The following is a 21930-nucleotide window of genomic DNA, read 5'->3' as shown; positions in this document are numbered from 1 at the left end:
AAAGCAGATGGGATTCCAGGGTTGAAACTCCATTGTAGGAAAAATGAGAAGAACCTATCAAGAACTGGAATGTGTCCAACAGGAAACAACAGGCATTATCTAAATAGGGGCTCTGGCAGGAGCTCAGAGGAACAGATTGGGAGCATTGGCATGTTGTGCTACAGTAGGAGCCCAGTATCCATGCTGCCTTATTTACCGCTTGACTGGAACAAGAAAGAATTGAAATAAAGATACAAGGATTGAAGGCTTATTTAGATGTCTGCTAGGAAAAAAGAGAGGCACGAGCAGCATAACAGAATCCTGCTGCAGTTGAGGAACGTACGTTTAGAGCAATTCTTCCAAGACTGACAAGGCAACCTATTATACCCTGGGCATTCCTCCCAGAGGTTTTATGATGCTCTGTTTGAGAGCAAGGGCTCTTAAAGATCTCTGTGTTTCAACACTGCAGAACTCAAGCAATTTCCTGGTCAGTGAGTGCTAGGTAACCACATAATAGCCATGTAGGAGACTACTGTACAAGGCATTATTTTAAATAAAATTCCAGAACATGGCCAAGCGCCAAAGAACACTGTCATGTGTTATGGGAATGGCTGCACTCTTAGAGATGCTTCGTTACATCCTGGAAAGGAGATATTAGTGGAAATATGACATGCCATCTATGGAGTCATTGTAGATTTTTTTTTTGTACTGCTTATGCGTCCTAACAGATACCTCAGCATAACACAGTGGGCTTCCCTTCTACTTTATACATGACAGAAAAAATGTGAACAAATAATTTATTCCAACCATGAGTGTTCATTCAAATCTCAGTGGTTTTACCATTGATCGCTTAGGCCTTTTTAGACAAATCTATTTCACAGAATAGTTGTGAAAACAAAAAAGTTAGATGCATGTATGCAATGTTAGGTTTCTTGAAGAAAGAGTAGAAAATAGATGGGATTTTATGGGAGTAGATGAAAGACACTCTGTAGACATATAAGATTTGGGAAGGGAGGAATTATAAATAAATGTCAATAACTGTTAAGGTGCTTTACAGCCCAAAAAATGCAAAATGTAATCACAAACTATCCTTCATCCTTGCTAGGAATAGAGGTTCCTTGTCCCAGGTTCAGATGATAAGAACCTCCAAGCTGATCAAAACCCAAAGATTTTGACCACAATTGTAACTGTTCTTATTAAGAACAGTTAATAAGGTAAGATATATACAGGAGAGCCCCGGTTAACCGAATTCCGGTTAACCGAGATTCACTTTATCCGAGGCGCCGCCAGGGACGCCCCACCTCTCCCTCTCCTTCTCTCCTGTGAAGGGAGCACAAGAGAAGGAGAGGGAGAGGTAGGAGGAAGCGCCCGGAAGTGCCCCTGATCGCTGCTGCAACATCAGCGCTTGTGGGCTGCCTCCCAAGGGGCGAGGGCTCACCGAGGGACAGGCTTTCCTCCAAAAAACGAGGAACGTGCCACGGGTTTTCCTTGGCCAGGACATTGCTGGAGGAAACCCCCTCCTTCAGCAAAGGCCCGGCCGAGGGAGATCCGGGGAGACATCCCTCAGCGAGTCCTCGCCCTATCTGAGCCGCTTGGTCATCCGAGATGTGGCCCGCCCCTTTATACTCTACTATATTCTCTCTCTACCTTTTCAACTTGAATGCAGAACACATCATGAGACTTGTGGGGCTTGAAGAATCCAAGGCTGGAGTTAAAATTGCTGGAAGATACATTAACAACCTTAGATACGCAAATGATACCACTTTGATGGTTGAAAGCGAGGAGGAGCCGAGGAGCCTTATAACCAAGGTGAAAAAAGAAAGTGCAAAAGTTGGGTTGCAGTTAAACATTAAAAAAATTAAGATTATGGCAACCAGACTAATTGATAACTGACAAATAGAGGGAGCAAATGTGGAGGCAGTGACAGATTTTGTATTTCTAGGTGCGAAGATCACTGCAGACGCAGACTGCAGCCAGGAAATCAGAAGACATTTACTTCTTGGGAAGAGAGCAATGGCCAACCTCGATAAAATAGTGAAGAGCAGAGACATCACACTTGCAATGAAGGTCCGCATAGTTAAAGCAATGGTATTCCCCATAGTAAGCTATGGATGTGAGAGCTGGAACATAAGGAATGCCGAGCGAAGGAAGACATACGCTTTTGAACTGTGGTGTTGGAGGAAAATTCTGAGAGTGCTTTGGACTGCAAGAAGATCCAACCAGTCCATACTCCTGGAAATAAAGCCTGACTGTTCACTGGAGGGAAGGATATTAGAGGCAAAGATGAAGTATTTTGGCCACATAATGAGAAGACAGGAAAACCCGGAGAAGAGAATAATGGTGGAGAAAATGGAAGGAAGAGGGGCCGACCAAGGGCAAGATGGATGAATGGTATCCTTGAAGTGATTGGCTTGACCTTGAAGAAGTTGGGGGTGGCAACGGCCAACAGGAAGCTCTGGTGTGGGTTGAATAAGAAGTGCCTGAATGAATAAACAACAAAAAAGACAGCAATCTGTACACCATCATGCATTTTGAAAAAAAATCAGACTTCCTCTGTGCAAAATTCAAAGAGACCATGATTCCCCAAAATAGATGTGTGTGGCTTTTGTTCATGGCAGTGTGTACACACTTCTTCTACAGCCAATGCATACCTGCATAAGAAAAGTATTGTGCATGTAAATTCTAAACCTGGCTGCACCAAACCTGTTTGATAATTTCACCTAAGGGGACAGCAGAAATCTTATTAGCAGTTTATTGGATCATTTCTGTTTGTGTCCACAACTGTAGTGACAACAAGAAGAAAACATTTTCAATCTGTCCTCTTTCAATCAAGCATAGTTTTGTACACAAAATTTATACTGATCCCCATTATGGTACCTGCTAACACAGGTTGAACACCCATTATCTAGAATTTTGAAATCTCCAAAATTGTCCACATGTGTGGCTGAAATAGTGACACTTTTCCTTTCTGATTGTTTAATGTACACAAATGTTGTTTCATGCAGAAAAATATTGAAAATATTGTGTATAAAATTACCTCCATGCTAAAAATGTAATGTATGTATGAAACATAAATGAATTACATGTTTAGACTTGGGTCCTATCTCTAAAGCACCTTTCACACAGCTGTGTAAAATCCACATTGAACTGGATTATATGGGAGTGTGGACTCAGATAATCCAGCTCAGAGCAGATATGGTAGATTATCTGCCTTGATATTCTGCGTTATATGGCTGTGTGGAAGGGCCCTAGGATTTCTCATTATATATATGTATACAGTTTTCCAAAATTAAGAAAAATCCAAACTACTTCTAGTCCCAAGGATTTCAGATAACGGATACTTAACCCATACAAATGGAAGGCTGAGCCCTAGCATGATCAATAAACACTATCCTAGAAGAAATTCAACCAGTGTTGAGGGCGAGAACCTTTCTTGAGGGACCTCTTCTTCCATTTGAGCTTTTTATCAGCCCCAGGAACACTTACTTGGGTTGTTGGACTATACTGTCATGTTGAAAGAGTTGTCCATGGTAAAAGGGGGTGAAAGGGTGGCAAGAAGTACACTCCAAATGAGGATGAAGCATCTTCCATAAGCAAAAAATCTTCTGTTCACAGAAGACACATCTTGAATCCCACCCAATGCACACACAGCCCTTCCATCACTATGTAGTGCTAAGTGACTGAGCTTGTTCAAGTGTCAGCAACATCACTTGAGACAGGGCCAAGGCTTTGCCTTAAGAAGAGCTATTCAAATATCCCCCACCACTTATTCTAGGGTGTTCACCAGTAAAACAAGGAGGATAAAATAACTAAAAATTTTCTGCCCCAATATCTAATCTGCAGTAGTCACTATCCTCTGCCTAATGGTAGGGCCAATCTTACCTATAAGAATATCTGGTATAAGAGAAACACATAATCATGGATTGTATTCCATTACATCCATTACTTTGGAATAAAGCTGTACTTACTTTACACATCCCTTCAAAATTATATGTAATTTCCCTGCTTCAACGTTGTGTGAGAGACTGGACAGAAGTCAGTTAGTAGGAATTTAAAAAATTGCTAATATACTGAAGAGAGAGATAAAGAGCTTTAGGCAGTGGGGAAAGAAGAGGGGAAATGCAGAAATCCCATGGCATTCCCAAATGGTTGGGAATTGACTGGCTTATACTTTGGGGTCATTTAAATAAGAAATAAATAAGGAAAATGTTGTTCATTTTGTGCAAGTGCCTAATCCCACATTCTGAATACAAATGGATTTAACCTTGTCCCTTCAAAAGAGCTGCGGACAATCAGAATCATCTTCACAGAAGACTGCGCCTGCTTTTAAATTAGCTTTTTAAAAAGCAGCAGCCATTCACTCCTTACCCTTTTTCCAATTCCCATTCACAGCCAGCATAGATAAATATAGGCAGGCTGGGACTAAAAACTGGCCTAAAGTTAATAAAAAAAAAAGTACAAGGGGAAGAGAGATGGAAAGGGTTTTCCCTGGCCTCACTTTTGTAGCTAGATGTTGCTCTGAAGCCAATGGAGGCATTAAGTTTGGATCCATTCTTGTAAATAACTAGACACTAAAATGGTGAAGTAATTATTTTAAACAAAACAGAATATGTTAATTGTTCTAAATTGTCCTGAAAGCAATTGTTAATCAGATAAGATCTAATACACACACACACACACACACACACACAAAAACAAGTAAACATTTAAAGTATAGCATTTGAACCTTGATGAGTAGTGTCTAACCAGTATTATAAAGGGGGGGGCCCATCAGCTGTACTGAATCTTTGTCTTCTCAAGGAATGTTGTTCAAAGCTAAGCAACAAGTATGTTGAATTACAAGTTTCTGTTTTCTCTTGCACTGATTTTTTCCAGACCCTAAGCTATTTCCACATCTTAATTTTATGCTGCAAAACAATAAACTAACGTAAATTCCAATTAAGTAATAATTAATCTCTTAGTTAGCCAGAATTTCAATGCCCTACATGTGATCTAGTTTTTCTACAAGCAGTGTAGCTTAGTGATTAGAGTATTGGACTGCATCTTAGAGACAACCAGATTATAGTATCTTGGGCTAGGCATTATTTTTCATCCCAGTCTACTTCACAGAGTTGTTAAGAGAAGGAAATGTATAAATGCTTTTTGAATTCATTGAAGGGAAGTGAGTTTATCTAAAAGCCTCATCATCATATGCTATCATTCATGCCTGAGTATGATTGTCTTCTGAGTGTAAAGACTTCGCAGTGGGTCCACAAAGGAAGGCGATCCCGACAAGGGTTTTCTTGATGTGCCTTCCTCTTGGCACATTTCTCCCTTTCTTCCTGTATTCATGTCTCTTCAAAATCCACAGCACTGTTAGTAACAGCTGACCTTCAATTAGAACATTCAAGGACCAGGGCTTTCCAGTTCTCAGTATCTAAGCCACATTTTTAAGGTTAGCTTTAAGCCCATCTTTGAATCTCTTTTGCTGTCCACTGACATTCCGTTTTCCATTCTTGAGCTGAGAGTAGAGTAGCTGCTTTGGGAGATAGTGATCAGGCATTCGGACAACATGGTCAGTCCAGTGAAGTTGACCTAAAAGTCTAAAACCCACTTTATTTTGCGACTTTGGGGGAGGGGGTTGAGAAGGGGGTGGGTAGGTACCCTCCTCACTTCTCCAGGCCTTTGGAAGCCCAAAGACCTAGATGGTGTGGGGATTGACCACTGGGACTACCCAGGAGTCAGGCCCCACAGAGTCCATACCCCATTAGACCCAGACCTTTTAGGAAGGCCTGGGTCTAATGGGGTATTTAATTAATTTGGTACAAAGCAAAGTTTTCCTGCTTTCTCACAAATTAATTCTCTTTTGCCTGAGGCATCATTTGGACGCCTCAAGTAAAAATCCGACAAGGCCCGCATTTTGGGCCCTGTCTGGAAGGGCCCACAATGTCCTTCCCCTGGTGCAGAGATGTTCCATATCACAGGTTAGATGCCAGGGTGTCCCCAGAGATGTTCCAGTTGTCTCGTTGCACACCTGGGAAGCAGGAAAAGCCTTATGTGTGGGGCAAAGTGTGCTCCATCTTCCCTGGTCAGGAATAGGTAACAAAGAATGCATCTGGATGAACCTCCTGCAACCAATCAATTGTCACAGAGGCCCCCAACTATGCCTGTAAGTACTCTTCCCATTGTAGTTGAGCATCCAGGAAAGAAGTGGCAAAGAGAGCAACCTCCAACCCAAGACAATAGTGTAAGCATTCTGGTGGAAACTTACATATCTCCAATAGGCTTACAGGATCGCAACCATAATGTTGATTTGCTGGAAGAATAAGTCCTGTCAAGGAGATTTGCTTTGCTTAAATAGTTTATCACTTGTAAAGTTTATTTTCCTCATTTTTACTGTGCTTTGATCTAGGAAACTGGCCTTGAAAAAAACCCTGACTTGTTTCCTTTAATTACCAGCCTCATTTGTTCAAGACTGGAACAAAATTCTTTAAGAAGGCACAGTTCAACTGGTGGTACAAATTGAGAACATGGAACAGCCAGGCAACACTGAAGACCAATTTGGCATGGCAGCAAAGATTGCATTCTTCATTGAGACTCTATGAGCAAAAGTTTTTTTGGAAAAGTTAGAATAATTGGAAAAGGTAGGGCCAAAGCAGATTGCTGATTCTGCTGCACACAGAGTGAAAGAGTAACACAATTTAGCTTAATAATTTCCTTGGACTGATATACTGGTTGGATCTATGGAGAACTACTCTTCAAGTCTATTCAAAGCCTTTGGTGCCTTCATTAGTATTTTTCTTAGTTTTATTAATTGAATAAGCTTTGAATCACACCTAAGATGACTAATGGCTAGATGGTGGTAATGATGAAAATAAGAGTTTATTTTATTTATAAAGCACTCCATATTGTGTATTAGTAATCCTTACACCAACCCCCAAATGAAATCTCAGGAGTGTGCAAATCCATTCAAATTTTGGGCTTCTGTTTTCTGGAATAGTCCAGGAGATTAGGAGGGAGGGCTGTTCAGATTCATAATTTGGAGCCCTGAATTCTGTTTCGAGAATAATCTTCCCGAAAACAGAACAAAAACAGAACAGATTCTGTGCCATTTCGCACACCCCTAAAATTAGTATTGATTATCTAGTATACAGCAGGTAGAAAGATAGATGATAAAATAGTTTTCACAAGGCCACCAAGTGAATTGTTGTTCAAGACAAGCTTTCCTAGCTCATTCTCTTCAAGTGATGGGGCTGGGGCAGCTGGTAGTGGAGGAAGACAAAACAGGTCCAGGAAGCATCTAACTAATTAACAAACTCTCAAATTCAAACACAACTATACATTTTCAGGATATATTCAGAGACTGGGTAATCAGGGCCTTCTTTGGCCCCTAAAATAAAATACAGTAAGTAACAAATAAAACTCTCACAGTATGGAGTTCCATAGGCATAGAAAAACGCTGTGTTTCTGTCACTCACTGCCTTTCCTTTCGAAATTAGTGTCCTTGATAGAAGTTTTTCAATGATTAGGTCAGCTGCAGAGCAAGTCAAGGAAGGAGTAGGCAGATGTCTCTGGCTATACCTGTCCTAAATGCTTCAGGGCTTTAAAAGTCAAGGGAATAAAAGTGAGAGCCAGCAAAGCGCATTGAGAAGACCTGTAATGTTACTGATGAGCCATTTCAACAGCCTAACTTTTTTATTCTGAACAAGATGAAGTTTGGAAAGGTTTTTTTTTTCTTGGAGCCAGGCCCATGTATAATGCATTTGAATAATTAGAAAATAGGGGGGAAAGCCAGATCGGGCAGCTAAATGTGGGCAGTACTCGTCTAACAAGGTAACTTGAATTGTCCATGCATCTCTGTGTTGCTGCTGGATGATCGCATCCTGTAGTTTTATGTGGACATTAAGCACAAGACAAAATGGAGGCAAATGGAAATGTTAGCATAAATGGCATGGAGCAAATTAAGCATCCCTTCTTTCCAGCTCTATCTTCAGAAGTGACTGGTCAAACAGAACACAACCAACAGAATGCAATTCCTCTCATGCCCATCACTTACGAATGATGTCAATGTAAGTTGTACAAGGCCCTGCTCAAATAGGATGATCACTGGTCACATTGGTGAGCATCTGGTAGATATTATGGTGGTCCTGGGACAGTTTGATGTATATATGTAGATAGGATATACATCCAGGAAGATCAGTACTATGTGTGGGGGACTAAGAGGTGTGTATCGATGTGTTTGCAAATCTCAGCTATCTCTAATGTTGTCTACTCTATGTAACTCTTGGCTTCTGAAGAGTAGAATTTCATGCTAGCATATGTATTTGTAAGCTGTTGTATAGTGGAGCGTAGCTAGCTATAGATGATAGGTTATAAATTGTGCTCTTGTTTGTCAGCTAGAGGATGTAGGTACAGCAACTCCTAATATGTGCTGATACGTGCATGCCCACTGGATAGTTTTGTAATGTTGTCCAAAAAAAGAACCAACCAGCTCAAGAGAGTAGCGGCCTAAAGGAACATCACTGAAGTCTTGGTAAAGCCTTTCAAACAATTCTGCTTCTGTTGTTTCCCTTTCTGACATCCACAATGCCACCCTCCTGCCTGCCATTTCCTTTAGGCTTTTCCCCTGGAACAGTACTGTTACTATGCTTCCTTTGAGGGTCTCTCTGCCTTGGAATAAACGCTGTTCAAGGAAAGGAATACTGACTTCATTTTGTTTGCTGACAAGCCCAAAATGGAAGTGACTTCCATGGATTAGAGATGCAGCTGCTGTGGTGCATTGACCAAGCGAAGGGAAGAGACACCACATGGCTGAAGGGGCATGACGTGAGAAAGCAGCTTTCCTCCTCATGAAGAAACTATGAATTCTATTAGGAAAGAATGGTTTTAATTACTGACATCATTTCAAAGTAATCTTGCTGAAAAGTGACCATTTGTGGTCAGGGAGGGCACGTGCTGAAGAAGAGGAAAGCATGTGTTTTGAGACTACAGAGAGAACATTTTCCATCCCACAGCAAAATGGGCTTAATAACCATTGCAAACCAACTCCATTGTTTGAAGTGGAACTGCTTCAGTCAGCTGCTAAACAATAAACCTGCTACTCTGAAAAATGTTTAACTGGGTCAAAATGGATTTCAAGGCTTAAGCTTTGACCTTCTTTGGTGTCTGCAGATCATTCACATATTACAATTGTTTGCAAAATACACCAGGGTTTTTGTAGGGAGAGTTCTTCCAGACTTAGCTTCTATTATCTTTCCTCTTGTTTGCTTACGCTTGCATGCAAAGTTGAAGTCTGGTGAATGGCAACAACAGTTGTACCAATATGGGGGTCACACAATGCCTTGAAACCTTTTGTCATTCCTATTTTGTTATTATTGTTTCACTGCCCGAGTTCTTTTTCAAAAGCTCACCTTTCTGCCTTGTTTAAGCATTAACTCCCATAATTTCAATGCAAGTCTTACACTCTGAACTACATTTGCCTAAGATGTTCTCATTAGTGGGATTGCCATTAGCAAAGGTCTCCATGGCAATATGTCTAAATTCATCTTGTGATTTGTGACAGCAGCTGCACTTAGATACTTGATGATCACAACATCTCCTGTGTCCATCAAAGTTGTGTCTATTATCTGAAATATGCAGTAAGTTATGTATTTACACTATGGTACAGTATGTCTTCAGATTATTCTAAGTATGCATTTTTATTACCTCTGTATATGCGGGGCATACATTTCCAGACATATTGTGGATATATGAAACTGCAGAAAAATAAGAAACCCCATCGAAATGAAAGATGCCTGGCCCAAGAACAGCATAGACTCATACTAGGACCTAGAAAATGCCTTGATAGATATTTTGTTGGATGTGGATGAATGAAACTGCTGATACCAGCCCCAGGAATAATAGTATATTCATCCATTACTTTGAGCGAAGCTATGGAATCTCATTATGTATCTAGAACAAAGGTTTACAGAAAACAAATTTTGAGAGCAGGAAGACTTGCCACTTGAGATTATTCATAGCTTTCTATAATTTTGTAATGCTGAATTCCCATTGCCTACAGTGATCTGAAATCCCATGCATCTAAAAACCCATGTTGTTCTTGTTATTATGTTTATTTATACCCCACTTTTTCCCACAAGGAGAAAAAATTGTGTCAACCTGTGACGTTTACCGTGTTGTACACATCTACCTTTTACTGTGCAGGTAGATAATTCCAAACTAGATATATTAATTTTCTTCACTTGGCAGTACAGTATGGTCGGGATGTTAAAAGTTTGCCCCATGAACAGGAAACAAAGTGGATTTGCTATATCCATGTGGCTTCCACTTTTCAATCAGACTGAATCAGAAACAACCCAAAGCAACTGCTGAGCAATAGATCAAAAGTCTCAACTGATTTAATCACATCCTGGGAGATCAGGCCACACGGAATTCAAAACTGCATGCAAAGTGCTTAAAAATGCCGGGAAAGGGAAGAAATACAAAATTACAAAGCTATATAATGATATTAGTACATGTCTTCATTGTGCTATATTAAGGTGGGCAATAAGAAAAATCATAGTGGTCAGATTAATTAATTAATTGACTTAACTTCCCCATTCATATCCAGGAATGATTAGAATGATCAGATGGGTAGTACTGATCATCTCTTGACAAACGGAATGTATTCACACTGCAGAATTATAACAGTTTCACGCCACATTCATTGCCATGACTCAATGCTATGGGATTTTGGGATTTTTCGTTTTGTGGCATATTTTCCCTTCTCTGTCAGAGAGCTCTGGTACTACCACAAACTACAAACTACAGATTCCGTAGGATGTAGCTCTGGCAGTGAAAGTGTGGCTATGAGTGTGCAGTGTGGATGGCCTTGGCATGTAGAAACCTGTTTTCACTACATAGGTCGCTGTAGTTGGGGTGGGACTATGATCTTTTTCTTTAGCCTGACTTTGATTTTTTTTTTCTATCCTAGGAAGCATTTTTTTAATTAAAAAAAACAATTTGGAAGTTTTAAAATAGTGTGAACATGGTTAACTATACCAAACATTGTCCTGCTACATAGATAAATTTTTCTGCTTTGCCAGAATTTATTTTAAAAAACTCTCCCATATAATTGGAGCACTGGTCAGTTTCATAAGTACTGTATATTTCAGACTCTCTGAGCTAGAATCAGAGCCATGCAGATAAGGCTGTCATCAGAGATAACAGCAGTCAACAACCCACAGTGTCATTATCTCAGCAAAGGGAAAAAAAACAGGCAGCTCCCCTCAATATACAAAGTGCAGCAGTTATATATGTCTCCTTTACAATGATAGATGGGATGGGATAAAGGGGGAATCTAACAGAAAACCTTCAAAGCCTGTCTGATTATGTTCCTCTCTGTTCCAAACAGTGGGTATTTGCTCCTATGCACAGCCAACTGTGTGAGTGTGTATGTGACAGAGAGAGGAGAGAGAGAAAGTGGCTGCAATAGAAAAAAAAATCTCCCATGAACCTCCATTCAAATGGAATTTCTTTAGATGAAATAATGAAGCAGTGATTGTCAAATATGCCCAAGTGGAAAGCAAACAAATCTGCCAGATCAGGGCTTTTTAATTTGTAAAAATAAATAGAATAAATGTGAATTTATTTGCAACAGCTTGATTCTTTTCCAAATGCATTAAGTCGCATTTCCCCCATACATAGTTGTTTCAATGGTGTAACAAGTTTTCAGAGTGTAACTACGTTGTGCAAACTGCGAAGGTTTTAGTGTTCATAAATGTGCAGCACACACATAATATGTGCAAACACAAACATCCAGAGCCAACTTCACTGCCCGATGGCTGCTCACAAACACAGACTTTTGTTGCAGCACCAATGCACTGAAATATCGCCATAAAGGAAACATGTTGCAATTGCCCTTTGAGTGCACAGGCAAATCGCAAAGCCCCAACCCAATTGATTCAAATTAAAGTTCCTAATCAAAGAACATTGATTTCCAGAAGCAAAATAGTACCATCATTCTTGCAATCACCATAGTTATTAATAATAACAATAATAAGATATGTGCAAGAATAAAACATACATTTTTTCAAAACTGAAATGCTCATAAACAAAAGTGTTTCTGGTTTTGTTTTCTTAATGATTATTTCTGAAGTGACAAGAGAGACACAAAGGGGCATTTAATTAAATCAAAGGGGTAAGGGAGAGAGAAATGGCGGTGGTGCCTGCTATTATGTTACAGTTCACTAAAATGAAAACTTATTTTTAAACCTCTGGTATTAATTTGAGATTATTCCGATACTTAATTAAAAGTGCAGCATGTGTTAAATATTATTTCAACAAAGATTATCATCAAAACCCTATGTAATAAGATCCTCCAGTGCTTAGAGCAATATTTTATGCAAATTTTCTGTGCCGCCAAATGAAGGTCCCTTCCTTCCCTCCCTTTCCTTTTCCCCCTTCTGCAATTTGCTACAGCAATATGCTCCAGCCAGGAAAAGAAATTTCTATGAAAGCAAAAATACTTATAGATAACGTAAGGCAGGATATATCACTGTGGTGGTAAACAGGGCTTCAAGATCAGCTCCTTTACTGATAACACCTTCATCAAAACGAATGGAAAACCAATCCTGGAGACCAAGCATCTTTGATTCTGGCAGTAGTTAATTGGGGAAACTTTCCACATATAGAGTTTGCATTAGCTGAAAAAGAATTTGGCTAGATGGGAATAGACAGCCAAATGGTCACATCAGAGGGAAAAAAGATGGTTAACCCCATAAAATGAGTATTTTATCTTTTTTATCAGTTGAAAGCCAAAACTAGCCAATTTCTCCATCAAAAGTGTTGTTCAAAGAGCTATTCACAGGCAGAGGATTACAACTGTGAGCAACTTACATTGCAACCCAAGATTCGGAGGAGGTCTGCATATTGAATTAGCACGAGTCATGTTTATTATTCAGTAAATAGTTGTTCACCCAGATATGCATGTTAAAGATGTGAAGCCAGCTAAAGTGTAGGTAAAACAATTATCACCAGTTTATTGATTCAGCTATGACCTTTGGGAAGATTAAAAACCTGCAAGACCTTTGATGATCCAAACTAATTATTTCTTTTGCATGATAAAATATGAGTCTATCCAAACCCAGGCAAGAAGTATAATTCAACTTCTTCAATTTCTGCTTGGGTTGTTGTTATACATGTTGAATACCCTCACAAAGCAGCCCAGCATATTTCCTTTTCTGAATCACAAGCCATGAAAGCAAAAGGGAAGAAGGGAGGAGGGAAATTGAAGGAAAGGAATGTAGCGGCACTTTTGAGACTAACTTGTTTTTATTTTAGCATGAGCTTTCATGGCTATCAATCTACTTCTTCCAATGCACTCCAGAGTGATAATAAAGTGACAACAACAAGACCTCAAATGGGAGTATTGTCCATGAATTTAAAATGCTCCAGATATGGAAGCAATGAGCATTTTGAAAAGTGTTAGTAAGAAAAACAATCAAGCCACCCAAAGGAGTAAAATCCCAACCTTTGCTTTAGATCAGTGGTTCTCAACCTGTGAGTCCCCAGGTGTTTTGGCCTACAACTCCCAGAAATCCCAGCCAGTTGACCAGCTGTTAGGATTTCTGGGAGTTGAAGGCCAAAACATCTGGGGACCCACAGGTTGAGAACCACTGCTTTAGATCATGAGACACACAGAAAACAATCATTTTAATTCTCTTTGCATAAATGCACAGGGAGATTTCTCTTCCTGTAAAGAAAACTTCCTGTGCATTTATGGTCAGAAATGAAAAGTTATTGATTCTGATCATGCTTGCATAAAAATAAACTTATGAAAACATACTATGTCAGAGAATGTGTGTTTGTGTGCACATATATACATTTCAGAATTAATCATAGAAATATTAGTTCTGTGAGTTTTTTCTGTGTTTTCATTCTTGCTGGACATGGAAAATCTATCTATCTATCTATCCATCTATCATCTATCATCTATCATCATCATCTACCCATCCATCCATCTATCCATCTATCCATCCATCCATCCATCCCCCTAGCTAGCTATTTTATATACCACCTTTCTCCCAGCACACGATTTAAGGCAGCTTACAACAAATTTGAAACAGAGGATAGCACAAAAGTTACAATTAGACCACATTTCTGCTAAAAGCACAAAACTGAAGCAGTTTTAAACACTGAAAATATAACACATAAAAGTCCAGCACATCCTATTAAAAGTGTTTTCTGCCTCATGTACAAAGGGCCAAAGGTCTGCCTAACTAAAAAAAGATCTTTGCATTCCAGTGGAAAGAGAGCAGGGAGGGTGCCATCCGAATCCGACACAACACGGGAGGGATTTGCACATTCAGAGAGCAGCCATTGAGAAGGTTCTCTCTCATTTCCTCACTAGCCAAAGCTGTGATGGTGGTGGGACCAAGAGAAAGCTCTACTTCAGAGATCTTAAAATTTCGGCAAGGAGATACTGTATTTTAGATAGATTGGACTCTCCTTCTTTGGGAGAGATCTCATCTTTGGAGCTGTTGGTTTAATAACAATTGTTAAAATAATATCCTTGGCTGATGGTAAATCTTACCTTTATAGCAAGGCCGCTTCTACACTGCCCTATATCCCAGGATTATCTGCTTATCCCATATTGTATGGCAAGCACATATAATCCAGTTCAAAGCAGATAATCTGGGATCAGATCTTGGATATAGGGCAATGTAGATATAGCCTGAGGAACACTAGGAGGATTGCTCAATTTATTTATAAATTTTATTAGTTTCCAGAAGTGTTCTTACACATAATTGGGTATGTTGGGCTGTGCATGCATGTATATGTCTATCTATCTATCTATCTATCTATCTATCTATCTATCTATCTATCTATCATCTATCTATCTACATATACATACATACAGACAGACAGACAGACAGACAGACAGATAGACACAGACAAACAGAAAAAAGACGCAAGTGATCTATCTGTGTTCATGCACTATATTCATTAATCAAACTTTTTTTCTGGGATGACTATTGTGCTACAAAATTGAAGAATTTGTGACTGAGGTGAAACTGAGTAGCATTTCTCATCTGGGAAACACAACAAAGTCACCCTGGATCTTCATTATTCTCAATAATAGTATAAACCGGAATCAGGTGGGAATTTAGCCCTGAGAATTGTATATAAAAGCAACATTGCAACTACTAAGTGATTACTTTCATACAAAATATGTGAGCATTTCCTTGTAGATCTAGCTTATAGGCCAGTGAAGCAAAAGCACAGTTTATTGGTACATTGATTTGATGTGTGCAGTGTTTTTTAAGCATTAAAAGGAACAGGGTTGCACTGCCCTCTATTGGCTCATGGCAGAAAAATCAGACTCTGGGAGAGAAGTTTTGGGAGAACAAGGAGTCTGACATCTTGAATCTCTCCTGTCTGTTGATTAAAGACTTCTTGGACCTATCAGTTGTCATGAAGGAATCGGTGATGCATTTTTATTATGTCATTTTCATCCCCATGACAACCGAGTCCAAAGGACAATGAAAATATACAGACTGATGAAGCTGTTAAACAAGTATGAAAATGCCGGTGGTTTTTTTTTGTTTTTTTTTTGCCCAGCAGTCTAAACAATGTGATAATGGCAATAATAGCTCTATTCACAACACACATCTCTCCCAGAACAACTCTTGTAAACTTTCACTATCTTAACTGTTAAACAAAACTTGGACTTTATCAAGAACCCTTTGTGCTTTATCTCACCATTTTATTTATGTGCTATGAAATGATCCAGATAAGCGATAGAGCCCATCCAGGAAACTGAGAAGCGGGGAAGGAAATTCATGCAAAAGAAGCTTTAAAAAGACAAAAGATATTGGGCTCATTGAAACCAGAGAAGAGAAACAGGCTGGAAAAGGCAAGAATAAGGAGAATGGAAGCCCAGGACTGGAAGCATAGAAGAGCAACAGCAGAGTTGCTGCAAAGTTCATGCCAGAATGGCCTTGTTGCAAAAATGTTTTTTAACTCTGGAATCTAGTGGGGTCTTCTGTTGGCCTCATGCAAGGAAAATGCATTAATCTGCCTGTCATCTTCAGTTGGTGTTAAATCCCTCCACATGGCTACAGAGGTTGTAAATCTTAGATTTTTGTTTCAGCTTCTTTCAGCTGGGATTAAAATCTGTGTGATAGGAATGTCCTTGTCTCCATAGCCCATATTCAAGGAAGAGAGTTCCACTGCTGAACAGCACTTACAATCAAGAAGTTCTTCCTAATGTTCAGGTGGAATCTCTTATCCTGTAACTTGAACCCATTGCTCCCAGTCCTAGTTTCCAGGGCAGCTGAAAATAAGCCGGCTCCTTCTTTCTTATGACATCCTTTCACATATATTTACATGGCTATCATTTCTCTGGTCAACATTCTCTTCTGCAGGCTTAACATGCCCAGCTCTTTAAAACACTCCTCATAGGGCATGGTCTCTAGACCTTTGATCATTTTAGTTGCCCTCCTCTGGACACCTTCCACTAGTCACTTCTTTCAGGATGAAGAGGAACTATTGGGAAGCACCCTGCTAAGTTGGGATGTGTAATCCATTAAAATAGTTCAAAAGACATTACAAAAGTATGTGTGTGTGGGGGGGGGGGGGGGTGGAGTGGCATTTCATTTCTAAAGTGTTTCTAAAGTATAGTCAGTGAAAAATTTATTACTATATGAGATAAATGGAATTTCGTTACTATTTTGTTACAGTAATTGCATATAAATATAATTGAGGAAACTTCAGGGGCTCCTTTCTCCCTCATTTTAAAGCTATTGGGGTGAAACTTGCTACAATGGTAGAACACATTTACACTGTTAGCCCACCAAAGTTCAGAACATTTCACTTATCCATAGATTTTTGGGGAATTTTCAAAAATTTTATAAACAACATTAAAAAAAACTACAAGAGCAATCTCCTTGAATTTTCTATACAATGATAGGAGATAACAGGGGATAATTTTCCTCAACTTTTAGAAATATTCGTGCATCTACTAATTTTAGGGATTTCAAAAAAGTTTTGACATAAACATTTTTTTAAAGCCACAACAGCTGATGTTGCTCAAGAGCTTGTAGGTAAAGAGAGAAATGGTGATGGGGCGAATGAAATTCCAGTTCATCTTCTAAAACTTCCATGATTGTTATAACTAGTGGTTGTTGGCAGATTGGGGTTTTCAAATGGTGTGGGCATTTGTGACCAGAGCTTAGAACATATTTCCCCAAAATAATCACTTATTTGTTGTTTACACTTTCTAGAAAGTATCTTTTTAATGTTACTCATGGATTATGAACTGAGATCCTGCATCATGGGATGTAATGTGTAATTTTATAATAACATTGCTGACATGATACACAACCATGTTATAAAATTGCCATTATATGTTTCATTGTACATTAGACACTTCCAGTATACAACAGGTCACTGCAAATGGTAGGAATGTTTCCCTAGTTTGGTATAAATTGGTGGCCCTGTTGGAAAAGAAGGTCTAGGAAATTGGTACCCATGTATTTACTGGGTTGTTGTATGTCTTTCGGGCTGTGTGGCCATGTTCCAGAAGCATTCTCTCCTGACGTTTCGCCCACATCTATGGCAGGCATCCTCAGAGGTTGTGAGGTATACCTCACAACCTCTGAGGATGCCTGCCATAGATGTGGGCAAAATGTCAGGAGAGAATGCTTCTGGAACATGGCCACACAGCCCGAAAGACATACAACAACCCTGTGATCCCGGCCATGAAAGCCTTCGACAACACATGTATTTACTCTTACATATTAGGGAACATGAGGTTTTCTTTGATAGAGCAGAGCAGACTGTCCTGGATGAACAACACTATGGCCCCTTCTACGTTGCCATATAATCCAGATTATCAAAGAAAATAATCCACATTATCTGCTCTGAACTAGATTATATGAGTCTACACTGCCATGCGCTCCATGCAGTCATGCCGGCCACATGTCTATGGACAACGCCGGCTCTTCGGCTTAGAAATGGAGATGAGCACCAACCCCCTGAGTCAGACATGACTGGACTTAACGTCAGGGGAAAACCTTTACCTTTACACTGCCATATAATTGAGTTCAAAGCAAATTATTGGGATTTTATATGTCAGTGTAGAAGGGGCCTAAAGACAGAAGTTTCCAAACACATGAGGTAAACATTTGTAAGAATGTGGCACATAATAGAAGGACTAGGGATCATTCTGTGAATTTGGAGCTACAGAATCAATTGGAAACTTTTGCCCTTATCAGTGATGCCACCATATCAGTCCTCAGAGAACATGCAGATGACCTTGAATGATTGAGTTCATGGAATTGGCTCTGCCAATCCTCAGAGGAGACATTTGGGGATATTAGGGGAATAGAAGCAGTGAGTTGCAGGTTTGACAGGATGTCTTGAGAGGTGTGCTGTCTCCTTGGAGGAAAAATTCTGATTAATGGGGTGGAAATGGCAGGTTCCTTAGGTGGGAGTAACCATGATCTCCTGGAGTTTATTATACAGGAGAATGGGGAAGTCAAACATATTTAGACATGCATTCTGGACTTTAAGAAAGCAGATTTCCATAAACCTAAGGAAACACTTTGTGTGATCCCAAAGTCATGAATATTAAAAGAGAAGGGAGTTCACAATGGATGGGAGTTTCTCAGAATGAGGGCACTTTCAGATAGCACAAAAATGTGGGCTTTAAATGGGGGTTAAAAAATCCCGGGACCTGACTGCAGGCCATCACACAGACCTGACTGCAGGTCCCCAGGATTGGGTCCCCTACTATCCTCACAGGCTTCTTCTGTATTGGAACAAGATGGAGGGTGGACGGGTGACATCTGGCAGATGGGTTTTTTTTAAATACTTTTTTTATTGTGACATATGAGAAGAAGAAAAAAGAAACATATAATCTTCGATATTCAGCAATCAAAATACAAGTATTATTTCCCCTTTCCCATCACCTCTCCATTCCCATTTGTGAATCACCACCCATTACCTCCAGCACCACACCATATGGAACTAGTATCTAACAAAAATCTGCCCTTGTCATTACACTAATAAATCCCCTGTTTGGCTATTTCAAAATCTATTTTTGTCTTCTTTTTTAAATGCCCAAAGGCCAGTCTCTTCTTTGTTTCCTTCCCTTATGCCATTGAAGATCTTGGCCATTTGAATATACTCTACTGATTTTCTTCCCCAATCCTTAATAAGTAGTTCTTTTTTCCCCTTCCAAGATTTTGCTATAATAATTCTTGCTGCCACATAACTATATTGGCAAATTTCTGCATTTTCTTTGCCAATGCTCTTCCAAAACAAACCTAATAAGCACATGTCTAGTTTTTTCTTAATCTTCTTAGTAATCATTTTCTTAGTGTTGTTTGTTAGTTGTTTTGTTTGTCACACCAGAAGCGACTTGCAGTTTCTCAAGTTGCTCTTGACATGAAAAAAGTTAGTTTCTCTAGTAACCTTTTTCCAAAAGCTTTTAATCACCATACAGGTCCACCAACTATGGAAGAAGGTGCCTTTCTGTGTTTTGCATCTTCAGTATTTCCCCCCTTGGGATCTATCAATTTTTGCAATTAATTCAGAAGTTATATAACATATACAGAACATTTGATACGTGTTTTCTCTGATAGAACCTGTTATTGAAAATTTTTATCCTTTTTTCCATAAGTATTCCCAATTATCCAAATCTATATTTTTCCTTCAGTCTCTAGACCAGGAAATCATTATTGTTTTTATTCAATTGTCTTCCAGGTTATATTCTAGAATATATTTGATTAACGTGGGAATCAATCCTTTGTTTTCCTTCCCCAAAATATTTTCCAACTTCAATTTCTTTTTAGCCAACCCAATTTTATTGTCTTTCCAAAATATATCTTGTAATTTATGATAAAAAGTAGTCATTTATCCCTCTCTCTTTTAGTTTCCATTGTCCTTTTTGTTCAACTAGATATTCCCTATAAGTTCTCAGTTCCTTATTGTGTGTTGGTTTTAACATTGCTTCCAAAGGATGCAGCCATAAAGAGATTTTCTGCTGCATCCCTTCCTTGTATCTTTTCTACATTTCTAGAAGTCTAGCTCTTATGGGAGGGATGCATACTAAAATCTGTCAGCCTTCTCATTCCCACAGCATAGGTAGGCATTCCAACCAAATCTTAGATTGTGCTCCTCTAGACTAAGTAAAGTTCCATTTTCTAATTCCATCCAGTTCTTTAGCCAACCAAAGCCTGCAGTTTCATAATAGTATCTAAGATTGCATACACCAATCCTCCCCCACTGTAACCCCATTGTTTCTTGTGGAACATGGGGAGACTCCTGTGTTGGCGATGCAGCGTCCTACCATGCCACCACCACAATTCACCCAAGGAGTCCCACCGGCAGTCAGCCTATGTCATCTGATGGGCAGTGTGGGGCTCTATGAGTGAACTGGGGCAGAATAGGACACTTCTTTTTTCATATGTGATGAGGTTACAAGTCTCCAGATGAACTACATTTAAAGTTATGATATACATCCAGATTTATTTCTGAGCATCATAAAGCCCTATATATTTCAGGTCCAAGCTATTTGGCAGATCATATCTCTCTGTATGAACTTGCCTGAGCTCTGAGATCCTCAAAAGAGGTCCTTCTAACCATCTTTGTAAACTCAGTTGGTAGCAGTCTGGCTGCTGCTCTTTGAACCAACTGAAGTTTCTGAGCATTTTTCAAAGGCAGCCCCACATACAGTAGTCCAACTAGGATGTAGCCAAGGCATGTACCACTGTGGCCAGATCTGAATTCTTCAAGAATGGGCACAATTGGTGGTACCAGTAAAAGATAGTATGGTCGAATGGGCCAAAAACCTGGGCAAAAAAATTTATTTAGAAGAGTGGGAAAAGGCCTGGAACTCCCGATTAAAAATAACATACGCAACAGAATTGAAAGAAAATTGGATTAAAATGTTTTACCGTTGGTATTTGACCCCCCAAAAAATATCAAAATATTATAAAAAAAAACCTCAAACAAATGTTGGAAATGTGAAGATCAATTAGGAACATTCTTCCATTGTTGGTGGACTTGCAAAAAAGCAAAGAAATATTGGAAAGAGATCCACCAGGCAATACAAAAGATGTTGCAAATTAAAATAGACTTAGACCCAAAATATTTTCTCCTGGGAATGCTTAACATTGAAAATAATAAAAATAAAGAAATGCTTTTCAATTACCTCACTACAGCGGCTAGAATTATATATGCCAAATATTGGAAAAAGAAAGAAATTCCGGAACTAGATTGTTGGTTAATTAAGATCATGGAAATAATGAATATGGACAAACTAACATACTTATTAAAAAACAATTACAATATTCCAAAAAAGCAAACAAATTGGGAACCGGTGAAAAAGTATTTGTTGGAAATGCAAATGAAGGTACTAATATAACTTGTATTACTCAAATAAACTATATAAAAGACTCGTACATTAACAGAAAGAATCAGGAAGATGTGGTCACCAAATAGAAAGAAAGAAGGAAAAAGAAAGGGAAAAGAGGTATAATACAAATTTCTTAAAGTAGCTGTGTAAGAGATGGAAGTCACTCCGTTGAATTTTATTACAACACTTGTTCTTGTTTTGTGTTTTTGTTTATATGTTTTACTATATGCTTCTACTATATACATATATATATATATTTGTCTTTTTTTATTATTATTATTCTCTCTCTATTTTCTTCTTCTCCTCTCTTCCCTCCTTTATTGTATTTCCCTCCCCTTTGTCCTTAAAACTTATTATTCACACACTGTCACTGTAATTCTTTTATTTGCAAAATCAATAAAAACCTACTTAAAAAAAAAGAATGGGCACAATTGGCCTACAAGCTTTGATTATGCATAAACACTCCTGGTCAATGCTGATACCTGAGCCCCCAGGTTCATGGCTGAATCCAGGAGTACCTCAAACTACAGACTTACATTTTCAGGGGGAATGTGACCCCATTTAACACA

The sequence above is a fragment of the Anolis carolinensis genome, chromosome 2, assembly GCF_035594765.1.
Source record: "Anolis carolinensis isolate JA03-04 chromosome 2, rAnoCar3.1.pri, whole genome shotgun sequence".
Taxonomy (NCBI): Eukaryota; Metazoa; Chordata; class Lepidosauria; order Squamata; family Dactyloidae; genus Anolis; species Anolis carolinensis.
Note: the sequence above shows the minus strand (reverse complement) of the source record.